The following is a 14,373-nucleotide window of genomic DNA, read 5'->3' as shown; positions in this document are numbered from 1 at the left end:
TAACTATAATTATTATGCCTTAATTCAACAGTGTATTTAAAAAAATAATAGACAGGCACTAAATTTTTGCAGTGACAAGCTCATAAAGACAGGTACACACTACGTGCGATAGAGCCGATAAACCATTACAACAGTTTTATGACGTTTAAAAAGACAATAAAATTTAACCAACAAAGCGAATGTAAATAAAAATATTATGAAACAGTGAGAAAGCTCCACGAATGTGGCTTTGCCATTAAAAATGTTATAGCCGCAATCAATTTAGTGATGTCACCGTAGTTTACGGAAGGCGGGCTTAAATTTTGACGTTTACTGCAGTGCACGTCAAATACTGTGACCTTTATGGCCAGGACTGTGCTATTGAATTACGGTATTTGTAAAGTACATGTAGAACAAGTACCGAAACCAGGCGGACCTTTTACTAGAAGCTTTTAAAACTATTTGCATACACAGACCTGAAGACACTTTTTTATAATAGGTATAGGAGTAGAAGACGAGCATGCAGTCCACCTGATGGTAAGTGGCTACTGCCACCCATGGACATCTGTACTCAACCCCAGATTGGATTAGATATTCCTACCTGATGTCAATCACAGATGCGCCGCATCCCCTGAGGACTAAGCTGCAACGCCTCGGAAAACTATGTCTTCTTACCACACCTTTCAAACCCAAACACAGCAGCGTTTAACAATGCTGTTAAAGGGAGAAAAGGTTCCACAAAAGGTTATGAGACCCTCAAACTGACTGTTATAAACATGACCAATATATAAACGCCACAATTCACATTAGGACGGTCCAACAGTTTTACCGTTCCAGGTCTACCGAGTTTTGCTGTTCACACGATAAAGATAATAATATCCTAATAGACTCTGAAATTGATCAACAAAAATAATAAGGATTTGTCAGGGTATGGTCTTAACCACAGGTTTAGAATTATTTGCTACATCTATGGTTTTATGTCATAGTTAATTGCGACAGAAAAGTTATGTAGGTTACCTTAGTACTGTTAAGCTGTAATCGTTGGTCAATGATGAGTCAAACGAATACGTTACAATATAAGCATCATCAGCCCATTACTGTCCCACTGCTGGGCACGGGTCTCCTCTCAGAATGAGAAGGATTAGGCTATAGTCCACCGCGCTAGCCAGTGCGAATTGGTAGACTTCACATACCTATGGTTTTTTTAAGATTTCTCAGATATACAGGTTTCCTCACGATATTTTCCTTCGCCGTTTAAGCAAGTGATAATTAATTTCTAAAACGCATATATACAACTATGAAAAATCAGGGGTGCGTGCCTGGGATTTGAACCTCAGACCCCTCGATCAAGAAGCCGAGATTCTTAACCACTAGGCGCTATCACTGCTTTTTTACAATATAATACTGATCAACTTACAATTGCAATTTACAATACTTACAATTGATCAAAAAACGGTGACTTATCAATCCATCTTTGTTTGCCCGATCCCACAGTGGCATGGCCGAAGGGCGGAACATAAAATTATTTTACGATGGCCTCCACCTGTTACGTTATTAAGAAGATAGTGTTTAATTGCGTTTTATGTCATCCCAGCCAGTTTACGAGTCTGCTTATCTCCCAGTTTGTTTTAGGCGTAATATAGTAGTGTTGGTTATAACCGACTGTCGTTAAATTCAAATACATATTTCAATTCTGGACATTGATGGCGGAGGACGAAATGCTTATCTGGAATGAATGTGGCTTGATTTCTTTATAACCGAGGAATAAAACTCCCCAATAATTGTAGGACATCTAGGAGTTTTACGACGGACATTTATATGTATGTCGTCCACTTTGAGTGTGTTTACCGTGATTGAAATACAAAATATTTAAGGACAACTTTCTCAGTTTATTTTCAACTAAGATCATTAAGGACCGTTAAGAAAACATCGGATTTGTCGAAATGTAAATTTCATATAACTCTCATACATTATAGTAGAGTTTAGCTATCTCAATAGTAGTTACTGCGGTACCGTCGCCGATTACTATACAATGCCCAACATAGTCCGTAGTAGTAACTAAGTACTTACATATTTGTGACAGTCTTCAGAAAGCATACTCTTAAATGGCAAGAGAGACTGTCTCTGAACTTTTGTAGAAAAATCGATACATAACTCGCTTTTTATAACATTATCCAAATACATAACAACATTGCCAAAGTGAATCACTTCCATCTTGAAGTCTGGAGTCACATGTGCATGCCAACATACATCGCAATTCATTTCTTTACTCCAAACATAACCCTAGTTCGCGCGCGGGGCGAAATTGACCCGATAAGCATCGCTTGCTTGACGCGAACACAATTGTTAACGACTGTATTTATTTGTATAATAAAGACATCTCCGATCATATAATTTAATGGACAGCGTAGCTTTAATTCTCATAGAGATAGAGGTGAAAATCCTTATTAATGTTTGTTACATACGCTTGCTTGTGATAATGGGCGCCCCGCGGTGCGACTCGCAAGGCTTTTGTATGGGTAATTTCATTCCTGCTCACCCCTCACTTGTTAGTAGCGTAATAGCATTGTAACTCATTAGACGGTGTATGTCAGTTTGAAAATAACTAATTCTTTTGTATTGTCTCGCTTACATTCAAAGTTACTTGTGTAGAAATAAAAGATTTGAGCTTGTCGCACCAAAATGTAGGAAATGGTTTTATGGTTGCATTTTTAGATAATTAAACAATTTGTTTAGAAAGACACTTATGCAAGGCGTTACAACTTAGTCTTCAGAGGTGGCATCGCATCTGCCGACTTCATATGACCCTAATCCTAGCTCTAACAAATTGATAATTAAATTTTAAATTAAACTACCTTTCACATTACGAAAACGATAAATAAATATTGTCAGATTAACCCAATGAGTGCTTAAAACATTTTATTTCATTAAGATTACAAAGCTACCTAAGTTCCTAAACCTAAATGAGCTCAGAGTGTTTTGGCATTTAAATCGTATAAAAAGGTTATACTTTTGGTTTTTTGTTACCGTCATCTGTTCTTAAAATATTTTTATATTCTTGTTTATCACCGTGGCGGATTCGGGTTGGTGTGCATAACAATAAAACATTTCCACCGCTGTGTCAAACCTCCACAAACGATCAACAAACGCCGTTGAAATTAAGATATCATTATAAAACTGAACCTTTTTTTCAGGGCACCTTTTTAATATACGACACGTCTACGACACGACGGCGATTATATTATGCAATAATTTTGTATGTGAATAAACTAAGTGACTATAAAAATTACAATGCATTTATTTTACCTATTAAATATTATAATAAAGTTGTAGGTTATACTTAGGATATATTTACAGTAAACTAAGATAAAAATATATTTGTAAAATTTTACTTACCAAAATTAAAATTATTTTCTACCACATGATATTGCTTGTTCTAATTAATGGACACCCAAAATTTAAACAGCAAATAGTAAAACGCAAGAATCTTACTGTATAAATTGTACAACCCCTGCTGTAAAATAAATCATAATAAAATGACAGCGTGTATAACCTAACCCCAAAACATAACGTCTATTGTTCTTTCGTTTTCGATACATCTAAAAAGTTTCTTCTCATTAGGGCAGGTGAAACGTGGAATTGTATTAAAATGTTATAATATTAATGTTTTATTTTGGCAACCTACTATTCGAGATACGTTTAATCGTAGATTGCAAGCGATGAACTGAAGCGGATATGATTTTAAATAATTATAATAGTAAATTTAAAAAATAAATAAGTAAAAATCGCATAATTAATATAAATTAACAGGCAGTTTATTATTTTATTTACTTATGTTGAAAAAAATGGTAAAAACTTATTGCAATACAGCAATATAATCATAAACGTTATTTATTCACTATTTAGTCAAGATTCAAATTTAAATATATATATTTGCAAAAAGATCATGCCACATAAGTACTATAGTATTTTTACATTGGTGACTTTTTCCTTAAATACTAAATTTTAATATGAAGAATAAATTATGTAACCAATCTTAAATTTTCGCTTATGCCTTGTCCTATGAATAAAGCGTGACCCTCCAATGTCGGCGGGGGTCCAGCGAGCAGCTCATCAATTATATCTGCCGCCTGTGCTGCCCTCTCGTGTCATAGGATACGTCAACAGGTGCCCGATGAACATGTAATTTAATTTTGATATTAGATAAACAATCGAAACATGTGTATGGGTCAAAAATATACAATTGATGAGCGGAATCTTCCCACTTTCTATTATTTAAGACCATTTACAAAGTTCGCATTTACTATGATAATCTTAAAATATATCGGTTTCAACTCTCATTGCAAATATTGATAATATACAATGAAGTATTGACCTTCTCTTTAATTGTCAATTAAGAAAGTTTAACAATATATCTTCAGTGTTCAATAGCTATAAGTAAAGGTTAATGAATTCTGTAACTTATGTGATATCGAGATAGACTACGATTATTGAGAATTAATCACTAAAACAACTCATTTCATTATAAAAACTGTAATGGCTGGCACAAATTTGAAGACTCAAACTGTGATTGTGAAACTGTGATACCTATAGAGCAGTATGTTCGCATTTAGTTGTGATTTATTTTTGATCTCTGTGCCATGCTGACTGCTTCATCTACAAAGGGTTGACTCGGCTTGGAATATTGATCGTATATATTGTAAGACTGAATTAATATAAATATTTACAATATGTGTAAGACTGAATTATATTTATTTGATTGTTTTTTTTTTTCAAATAGAAGTAGAATTCAATATACTAAATGCAGATTATTGAAAAGACATTAGTATTAAAAGCCTGTTCGAAAACTTTCAAACAAATGAACGCATGTCATATTAAAATAACACTTTAATAAATTTGAACAATCCATTTAATATTAATTTCTCTTTATAAATGTGTATGTGTACATAAATTATATTACATATATTTATTGCACAATTGAATATTACAAATACAAAAGTTATTCCAAAAAAAATTGTGTACAACCCTAACTAAACGCCGTACATCGTGATTAGCCGCGCAGCGTGATCGCATTCCGCGGTACAAATTGAGACGTCGGTAATTATTTACCCCGCGACCATTAGTCGGGTTAAGCCCGTAATGTGTATTCTCTCAAATATATTACGGACCGATGCCGTATCGAACTATTTATTAATATAATACAGACCATATTAATCTAAGTATATTTCTAATTGTTCGATAGCGACTTGGACGCTATCAACGATAATTTCTGTAGGACATTTTTTTTTTATTATTACTAAGCTTTTATTAGTTTGACCTGTATGTATGTAACAGAATGTTTGAACTCGATTTTTACCCACTTTGAACGGTCCGATTAATTTAAAATGTTGTATAATTATCAAGAACCGATGACAATACACGATTTTAATAATTTTGTCCAATTCTAATTTTTGTCTCACCAGGATCGTCAGGAATAACGATTTTCCTTGTTCGATTTTAGAGTGATTTTTAGTTTTTAAACTATAATTAGGTGTAAATAATTATGGGTGTATTATGTAACATTCTGTGTTTTAAAAAGCTCATATGTACATTATTCACTTATGAATGAGTTACATCAAATTATCTTTTAGTCCTTAATTAGCACAAAAGTAGTTGGGCATAAAAAATAAAAATAATGTTATATTAATGTGAATTAAAATTAAATAACATTTTGAAACCCTACCTTGCTACATAACATGTACAGTGTACACGTAACATGCAAACGTAACAACGTTTTAAAATATTAAATTTAATAATTGCAAAGCCATTAATTTTTTAAATACAACAAAAACACACTTAATATTTCAATTGAAAACTACACTTAGTGAAGGTATGTATATAAAACGGTTTTTTCTCCAATCCCGCTAAATAATAAATGGTTATTAATTTCAATAATGACTTTAATGATGACAAGGCACGCGAGGTGGCGCTTCTGCACGAAGTCATGGGTTTTATGAACACCTGCCACTAATTAAAACGTTTTAATTATACCTACTTCACGCTTTTGAAAACTTAGTAGTAAGGACTCCGCCTTATACGTGTAACTTGCAAGAACCTTAAATTTTACATAACTTACGAAAACGTCATGAAATATTTATAATAGCAAACATTATATATTTTTATTGTATAATTTTATAAATTTTGCCAAGTACAGACAGTACTTCATGACTTTAAAATAATAGAAATAAAATAATTAAAAATCCAAGCAAATTGAGTAGACTTCTTACTGAATTTCTTTCATGTGTTTATTTCTTGAACTTTTTATCTCTCTCCGAGGTTAAAGCGTAGAATAATTAAAAAAACAAGCTTAATTTTCAAAAATCTACAGATTGAAGTCATAAGAAATGTAGAACATGTTACTTTAACGTCAAATACGTGTAGAAAAACAAGATTATACGAAATTAAATAAATATTAAGTCAAATTAGAAACAAATCGTGGTTGAAAAGTTAGTCAAAAATAATGATTACCATAAACAATTATGATTAATGGTTTAATTATTCATTTGATAGGAACTTCTCGCCTTTGAATAACGTTAGCTAGGTATATGTAAAACGATATTTTTTCACGTTTTTTTTATTTATTACGTCACGCCAGTAATAATTATAAAAAGCTATATTTTAAAAATCGTAAACAACACTACCGTGTTATTTATTTATGAATAATTACGATTAAGTAAAATAAAGTATGTCTCCTTATTATCTTTCCTTCAATTAATTATTACTAACCTTCTGTGTCTTTAATAATTATTAAGTAATTATTTTAATATACACTTAACTATTCTAATTTCTAATTAAATCTTTATATTAATTATTTTTATTATGAAATTGAAAAATACATCAAAAGAAAAGCAGCTGCAAAAGAATATATAATAAAAATGAGATCCAAATATCAATAAATATGTCTTGCAACTCTTTCAAAATAGTGCAGCTCTCTCTATTTTAAATAAAAAAAATGGCCAGTAAATTATATTTTACAATTGTTTATATTGAGTTTAGCGTAAACAAAGCAGGAACAGTACGCTCGAAATTGCCACAAACATTGTTTTATTACAGAATGCGTTTTACTTGTGGCGTGCGTCTTGTTCTAGGGACAAATTAGGTTCACCAATATTAACTATTTTTGAAGGATTTCCTGATAGTTCTTTATATAAAGATAATTTATGATAGGTACTAATAGATTTAATTATGTGATGTTAGGTGGTAATAATCAACGTCAATATCGCTCGGTTAATTATACTACGCCTGTGTAAGTTAAGTATGTAATGAATTTCCTCGGTTCCTCCCTAAGCGCTATCAAATTGAGCTCTTCAATAATTATAGAAAGAAACTCATCTTCAAAGCCCGACATGAATATGCCACTCAAAAATCAAGAAATCCTATAAGTGGATTTGACACGCATTTAGCCTAGATACCCTAAGTCTGAAAACAAACCCGAGCTAAATTGTATAGGCTAATACACGACCTAAACATCCTAACATCATGGTGTCTCTACAATCTACAACCCATATTCCACTACATCGAAGGCCCTAACTCAGACAATAAACATTTTATAAGTCCAAGCTCGCCCAAACTTTACAGGGGCCATATATTTCCAGTGCTATAGGTTTATGGTGCCCCTGAATGGTAAGATGTCTAAAGAAAGTACCAACAATACACCGCTTAATTTGTTTTGGTTGTTCCGAATTGTTGTTTTGTTCTAGAGATTTATTGTTCTGATGTGACATTGTCGAGGTCCGCGGGGGAGTGCGATCACGGGAAACAAGGGATGTGACGAAATGTGCATTGACACAAGAACAAAACAATTATTTTGAACGTTAAAACAAAATGTGGCGAAATATTTTTGAAATTAGTACATTTTTTTCGTTATGTGTTTGTTGGTAGAAATATTATAATTTAGTTTTTTCATCGATAATTGCATTTTTAAGTCATTTAAATAGGTGGTATAACTCTTAATGGTTCAAGTCCAGAGGCAAACCTATTTCTTGCTAATAGCAGCAGTGGTAGAGGCTGCCGTGTTCTAGTTTGAGGGGTGTGACAATGATGATAATCCTCAGGGTAGCAATAGAATCAACTGCAAATAAAATTATAGTCACTTCTTAGGTTGGCCGCAAACAGCCAATGAAAATAGAAAATATTCGTTTAAACTCTACTGACTCTTGTAGAGTTTACCCCATTAGAAAAACAATTAAAGTGTATCTATAATTACACATATTATCATCAAATTACTTACATACGTCATCTTGTAATCAGCACTAGATTTTAGGCATAATCAGATTAAACAATTAGCTAGCAGACATTGTGGCTCGAAGGAAGCCGGATATTCGAAAATTACAAAATATTTCATAATACGGCTTTATGTGATAACATTGATAAAAATGTAGATATACACTGATTAAAACATAATAATTACTTGGCTGCAGTAAACAAGTTTCGGGGATTTACGCATTATGTTATCTTATATTTGCACAAATATATTCTTTGGATTGAGTGTTTGGTTACAATTATTTTAACTTATGCTCTTCTCCACTTAACATCATCCACTAAATCATAGTAACTTAGAATTAATTCAGTAAAACTTTTTGCCTTTTACAAAGCTGATGTGGACTTATTCTTAAAAATAAATTGTGTCTGTTACAAAATTCCTTACTATCGACAAATCTTTCGTTAAGCATAATGTGAAATTATTCTGCTTTTCAAAGTTTTAAAATTATTGTTATTTGTGTCTATCATTATTTACCTCCTGCTGAATTTACATAATAAAACTAATTGTGGCTTTACTGCATTTTCTAATTTCTAGTAGCAATACTTTCGTTGCATAGAGTATCTGACATTTATTTTAATTTTACAAATGAATGAGTAGGTATTTTTTATGGTATTAAGGTCTTTCCTACATCTGTAACCCTTAGATCTAAGCTAGATCACCTCATATGACATAAGACTACACCTTTCAAACCAGAACTTCGCACATAGACTGCTTAAGGCGAACAAAGGTGTTGTAACTTCCTCAGCACTCGAACCACGGGTTTTTAAATAAAACAAAATGTCAAAACAGCCCATCAACACAACTGTCAAATTTCCATCAAAGGACACGATCAATCAAACGAGGAACCAGGACTTTCATTCCGGGAACATCGCCAGATCTCCCCCTGCGCTTTGTTCTAGCGCAACAATAGTAAACAACATTAGCAGCCATTGAGGGCCACTGTGCGGACAATGCGGTCTCAGTGCGCTGCATTCAGAATAATGAGTAACTTCGCAAGCTACAAATACAGGGTGCTCTCTAATACTCTCAAATAAATCAAATTGTAGCAAATGACATTTTGTGAAATGAAAAGTCATATGAAGATGATGAGAAGCTTACAAATGTGGAAAGATCATGAATTATTGTATTTTATAAAATTGAAGGTATAACTCTCAGAATTAGTAAGCTGACGTGGTACGTTGACCAAATCGTTCTCAGAACCGATAAGAGGTGAGAAAGAAAGGTTCTCGAGTGTCGCACACATTCAAGCAAAAGAAGCAAAGATCATCCCGAGACTAGGTGAATCAATGACCTGGAGAATGACTTGAACGCCTGAAGAAAGACAGTGGAAATCGTTGGTTTCCGAAGACCAAACCTACGTCCAGCAATGGACCTCAAAATTTAATGTATGCATTCAGATTGCATTTATACTAATTATTTGCATGTAACAATAGAACCTTTATACATATGTCTGTATATCTGGTACCTATATATACTACTTAAATTAAAAACAGTTCTTAATTGGGTGCACATTTTCATATGCATTATTTACATTTTATCACGTCACACCTTACATTAACCGAGTGCGTGATTTAAGCGAATTATGTACTTTAATCATTGAACACGGTTTCATTAATATCAACAAAAATTAATCGGCGTTAATACGATAACATAAGTCAACATTTATGTCTACGCAACGTAACACGTTAATTTTTATATAAAAGAGCCGAAAATATTTAGCAAACCAACGAAAACGCATATTATCATGTCTTAACAGTAATATTTAACAAACACGAAAACATTATATTTAATTTTTTGAACACCCTGTATTCCTAAAGGTAACGGAACACATTCCGAGGCCAACGAAACCGCGCAGTAGCTTCCACAAGATGGATCGCGATCCTACTTAAACTTGTAAGTCAAAAGTCTTTTCAAAATCCAAATTGTACGTGCACCCAGCGGGGACACCCTAAGACAATGGGGGCGCAGCGCCGCACCACAACCCAATTCATGGAAGCAGTGTTGCTTGCACTTGCCATAAGGCTCGGTAATTTATGTCACTCCTACGCAACTATGAGGATGGATTAGTTTTGAGACAAATAGGAACTATTTCGTGCGTGCTGTTAAAACTTATTTGCATAAAGGAGTAGCAAGCGAGAATGCAGTTCACCTGATGGTAAGAGGCTATTGCCGTGGACATCTGTAATCAACCCCAGATAGGACTAATCCTCCAGATTCCTACCTGAGGTCGGCCACCTTGAACCACAACACAACAGCGCTGCACAAGTGCACACTGCTATTACTTTGTAGAAATGTGTGTGGCAGTGGTGCCGCCGGAGTCGAACCACAAAGAGTTTATCACCTTCAAGAACGCTTTATATGTATTTTCAATTGACTAATATTTGCTACATACAATCTATAACAGCACCACCAAATAACATGTTATCATGCACTGTAATAATGTTTGCTCCTTAAAATTCCTGGAAACAATTTATTATGCATCCATATACAATGATACATAACACGTCATGTTATTACTATAAAATTCTGCTTCAGCAGTGTGCCAACGTAGGCGATTTGTCGTGGTTCCTATTTGGGTTGGTACAAGAGTTTCATAACATTACTAAAGTGGTTTACATGTCTTTTACCTAAAAAAAGAGTTACAAAGTTTCATCTCGTCAATATTTCCATTTCAACGTAGTACTATGAAACAGTGATCACGCATTGTCGGGGAGAACGTCGACAACACAAATATGTGACAGGAAGAGCGATTGTGGCACTCTATCAAGATCTGACAACGCTAGCATTCCTCCGATTTGTCCGTCATTGTGTGTTGTGGACAAAGCGGGCTAATGCCTCGTAAAACAATAAACCACCCACGGGCGAGGAGGTGCGCGCACACGATACCACCAATTCTTTATAGTGACGAATTATAAGGAAATTCTTAATTTATTGGATTTTTTAAATAAATAGCTGGTTGTATTAATCCAATAAAGTAAAACACTCTGTGTTGATCCGACAACGTTGTTTAGATCTCCATACAATCTGTAGGTAAGTAGATATTAAAAAACAAATCTTTATGTGTATTGCTTGTAAGGTTGAAAAAATATTTATAGTAATAAATCTTATTTATAATAAATTAATATTAATGAGGCTGATAATAAATTTAAATTATCCATTAATCTAATAATGTTTGTGTATTGCGTTGTTATTTGCAATTGCATATTACATTACTTAATATTACTACTATTACTGTCCCACTGCTGGGCCCGGGTCTACTCTCAGAATGAGAAGGATTAGGCCATAGTCCACCGCGCTGGCCAAGTGCAATACGCACTTAGACTAGGTAGACTTCACATACCTTTGAAATCTTTTTTTTTATTTCTCAGGTATGCAGGTTTCCTCATGATGGTTTTCCTTCACCTTGCTTAAACAAGTGATAATTAATTTCTAATACGCACTTAACTTTGAAAAGTCAGAGGTGCGTGCCTGTGATTTAAACTTTGGACCCCTCGACCGAGAAGCAATGTTCCTTAACCACTAGGCTATCACTGCTATTCACACAACTCGGTTACTGAGGTGAATAACTAAAATAATTAATATAAAATGCCACAAACCCCGAAATGTATATACAAGTGCCTCTGGGTAGGAATCACAAGGGCTCTTACAAAATAAACACTCCTTTATAAATGATAATCAATACTAATATTTAAGCCCTCGTCTGTTCTTATGTATAATTGTTTCGACGTATTGACATATTGATTTATAGCGATCTCAGAGAGCCATATAAAGCATAATATAATTACAGAGGCACGTCAACATTTGCCGACGACTGACAGACAACTGTAATGATGTCCTTATTCATGATTATTTACATAAATCCAGCCTGCATGTCTATTTATGTTTTGACAAATAAAAACTGATTAGTTGAGCTTCATTTTGGCGCTTAGTAGTCATTTAGAAACATTTGCAGTTAAGTCAAATTAGACAGTCATTTGTCTTAAGTAGCGACCAATGAAAAGGTGAAATGTTAGCAAACAAGCATGCAGTTCCCCTATAATAAATTGTCACTGTCCGCATGGACAGCTAGCCAACATATATATGAAATGAATCAGAGGACATCCTGAAGCCGATCACACTGATCTACACCCTTTCACCGAAACACAAGGCGGTGATACATTCCCGGTCGAACCATACTCTATCTACCTATCAAACATCACTTAAAGATGCTCAACTTAAGCAACCATTTAAAATTTAGAAAGGATACAACCTTTCAATAAAATCCATCATAAAATAACTACAATCAAGACAAGTCACAAACGAAATACGAAAGATGGCGTCGGATAGGTACTTCGGCTCATTCGTTTTGAGTTCCAACTGGTAAATAATAAGGAAATGTTAATCGATGAGGCGTTTCTTTGTCAATCGATAGGATCGCCGGCGCGGGTGACTAATGAACCGATAATGATCCCAGATCCGAAGAGAACAACACTACACATAATAATTTTGATGCATGGCCAAAGATAAATCTATTAAGAGTTGACATCTCCATCGGCGGCGCGGCACACAGGCGCATTATTATTATTTTAATGTTATTATTCAAATTATTATAATCTCAGCCGCCATATTTATAGCGTTCGAATAATCCTTTTTGATACGCCGCTTAAGGAGGTTAGGGGCGGCGTATACTAGCACTCTATAATATTTTAAAATGTACAAGACATTTTAAGCGTTGGATATTAGTTTTTGGGTCTCTACTAAAATAGGATGTTTAATGTTCAATTATTATAATTTCGATAGCGTAATCGAACCCAGGGCTTATAACTACATGTATCTTGGTCGGTATCGTTTTTAAAAAAATGTACATTTTTAAAATGTAAATCATTTCAAATAAGTCAAAGCACGTTTAAATTTATTAATTTCATTTTAAATACAAATATGTCATATCTTTATTATCATAGATATCGGTATTATCTTAATCTAATATAAACAAGAATACCGTAAAGAGCATCTTAAAAAAGCTTTGAGGCTTAAAAACAAACACTAATCCTACAACTTAAACTGCAACAAAAAACAATGTAATTTATGTTTTATTTCTTTTTAGTACCTACTGACATACTGCAACATATTTTGATATTTAAAATAGAGGGAAACAGAATAGAAACAGGTAATCATTTAAAATATATATATTTTACAATGTAAGAAGTTAATAACAGAAATTAAACCAGTATACGGCGACCCTACGAAGGTGTAAATGCTTTGTGAAATACGCGCGGGGATATATCGGAGACAATTTATTTAAGGTGATACCTTTCCCCTACCTCCTCTCGACCAGACTTACTCCATTTCAAACTCTACCAATACTTAATACGACTCAATTCCCTCTACTAAAACTCTACGATTCATATATAAATGGCTGTAGAAATTTGATTCGTAATATACGTAGAGTTAAGTTGAAAGTTAAACTTAGATCTTCCTAAGGTTTTAAGATTCCTCGTAGCGTCGTGCAGAGCCGCTGATTGCGAGGCGAATAAATAAATAAGTGCTCATGTAGCCGAACGACTAATTTAGTTGTCACTGGTGTGTTTATTTTTAAGTAAGTGAGTTTTCGCATATTGGAATGGCCAGTGTAGGAATGCGTTTTGCCGTTCCGGTAGAGGGTTATATATGCTCTGCTTTTAGGGCCCCAGTTGATATGCTTATTGTTAACATTGCGATCGATGATTTAGCTGCTTTTCGGAAGCTACATTCAGCAGTATAGCGCTACACTCTACACGCGTTTGTGTGTTGGTTGTAGCTACTTTTGGGACTCGATGCAGCAAATGAACACAATATATGGACATAGCATTAACGCTGTCACTTAAAAGCGCGTTATTGATACCGTGACTGAACAAATCATGCCTTCGTTTATATCTATAGCCTTTCTTTTTCGTGGGGAAACCCCTCATGGGTTCCTCTCGGCTGCGGGGGCAGTGGAGACGATATACCGGACTCTTACCGGCTAAAACCCCACGGTGTTCCTCTGAACGCCCTTTTTCGGGACCACGGGTACGCTAAAAGCACTCGTCCGCGATCCCAAAGGCGTTTGCCCGCGTCCGGGCCCATCTCGGCTT

The sequence above is a fragment of the Epargyreus clarus genome, unplaced genomic scaffold (assembly GCF_041222505.1).
Source record: "Epargyreus clarus isolate Ecla_fem2 unplaced genomic scaffold, WU_Ecla_fem_2.2 ptg000018l, whole genome shotgun sequence".
In the NCBI taxonomy this organism is placed as follows: Eukaryota; Metazoa; Arthropoda; class Insecta; order Lepidoptera; family Hesperiidae; genus Epargyreus; species Epargyreus clarus.
The sequence above is the reverse complement of the archived record's forward strand: the minus strand, read 5'-3'. Positions refer to the sequence as shown.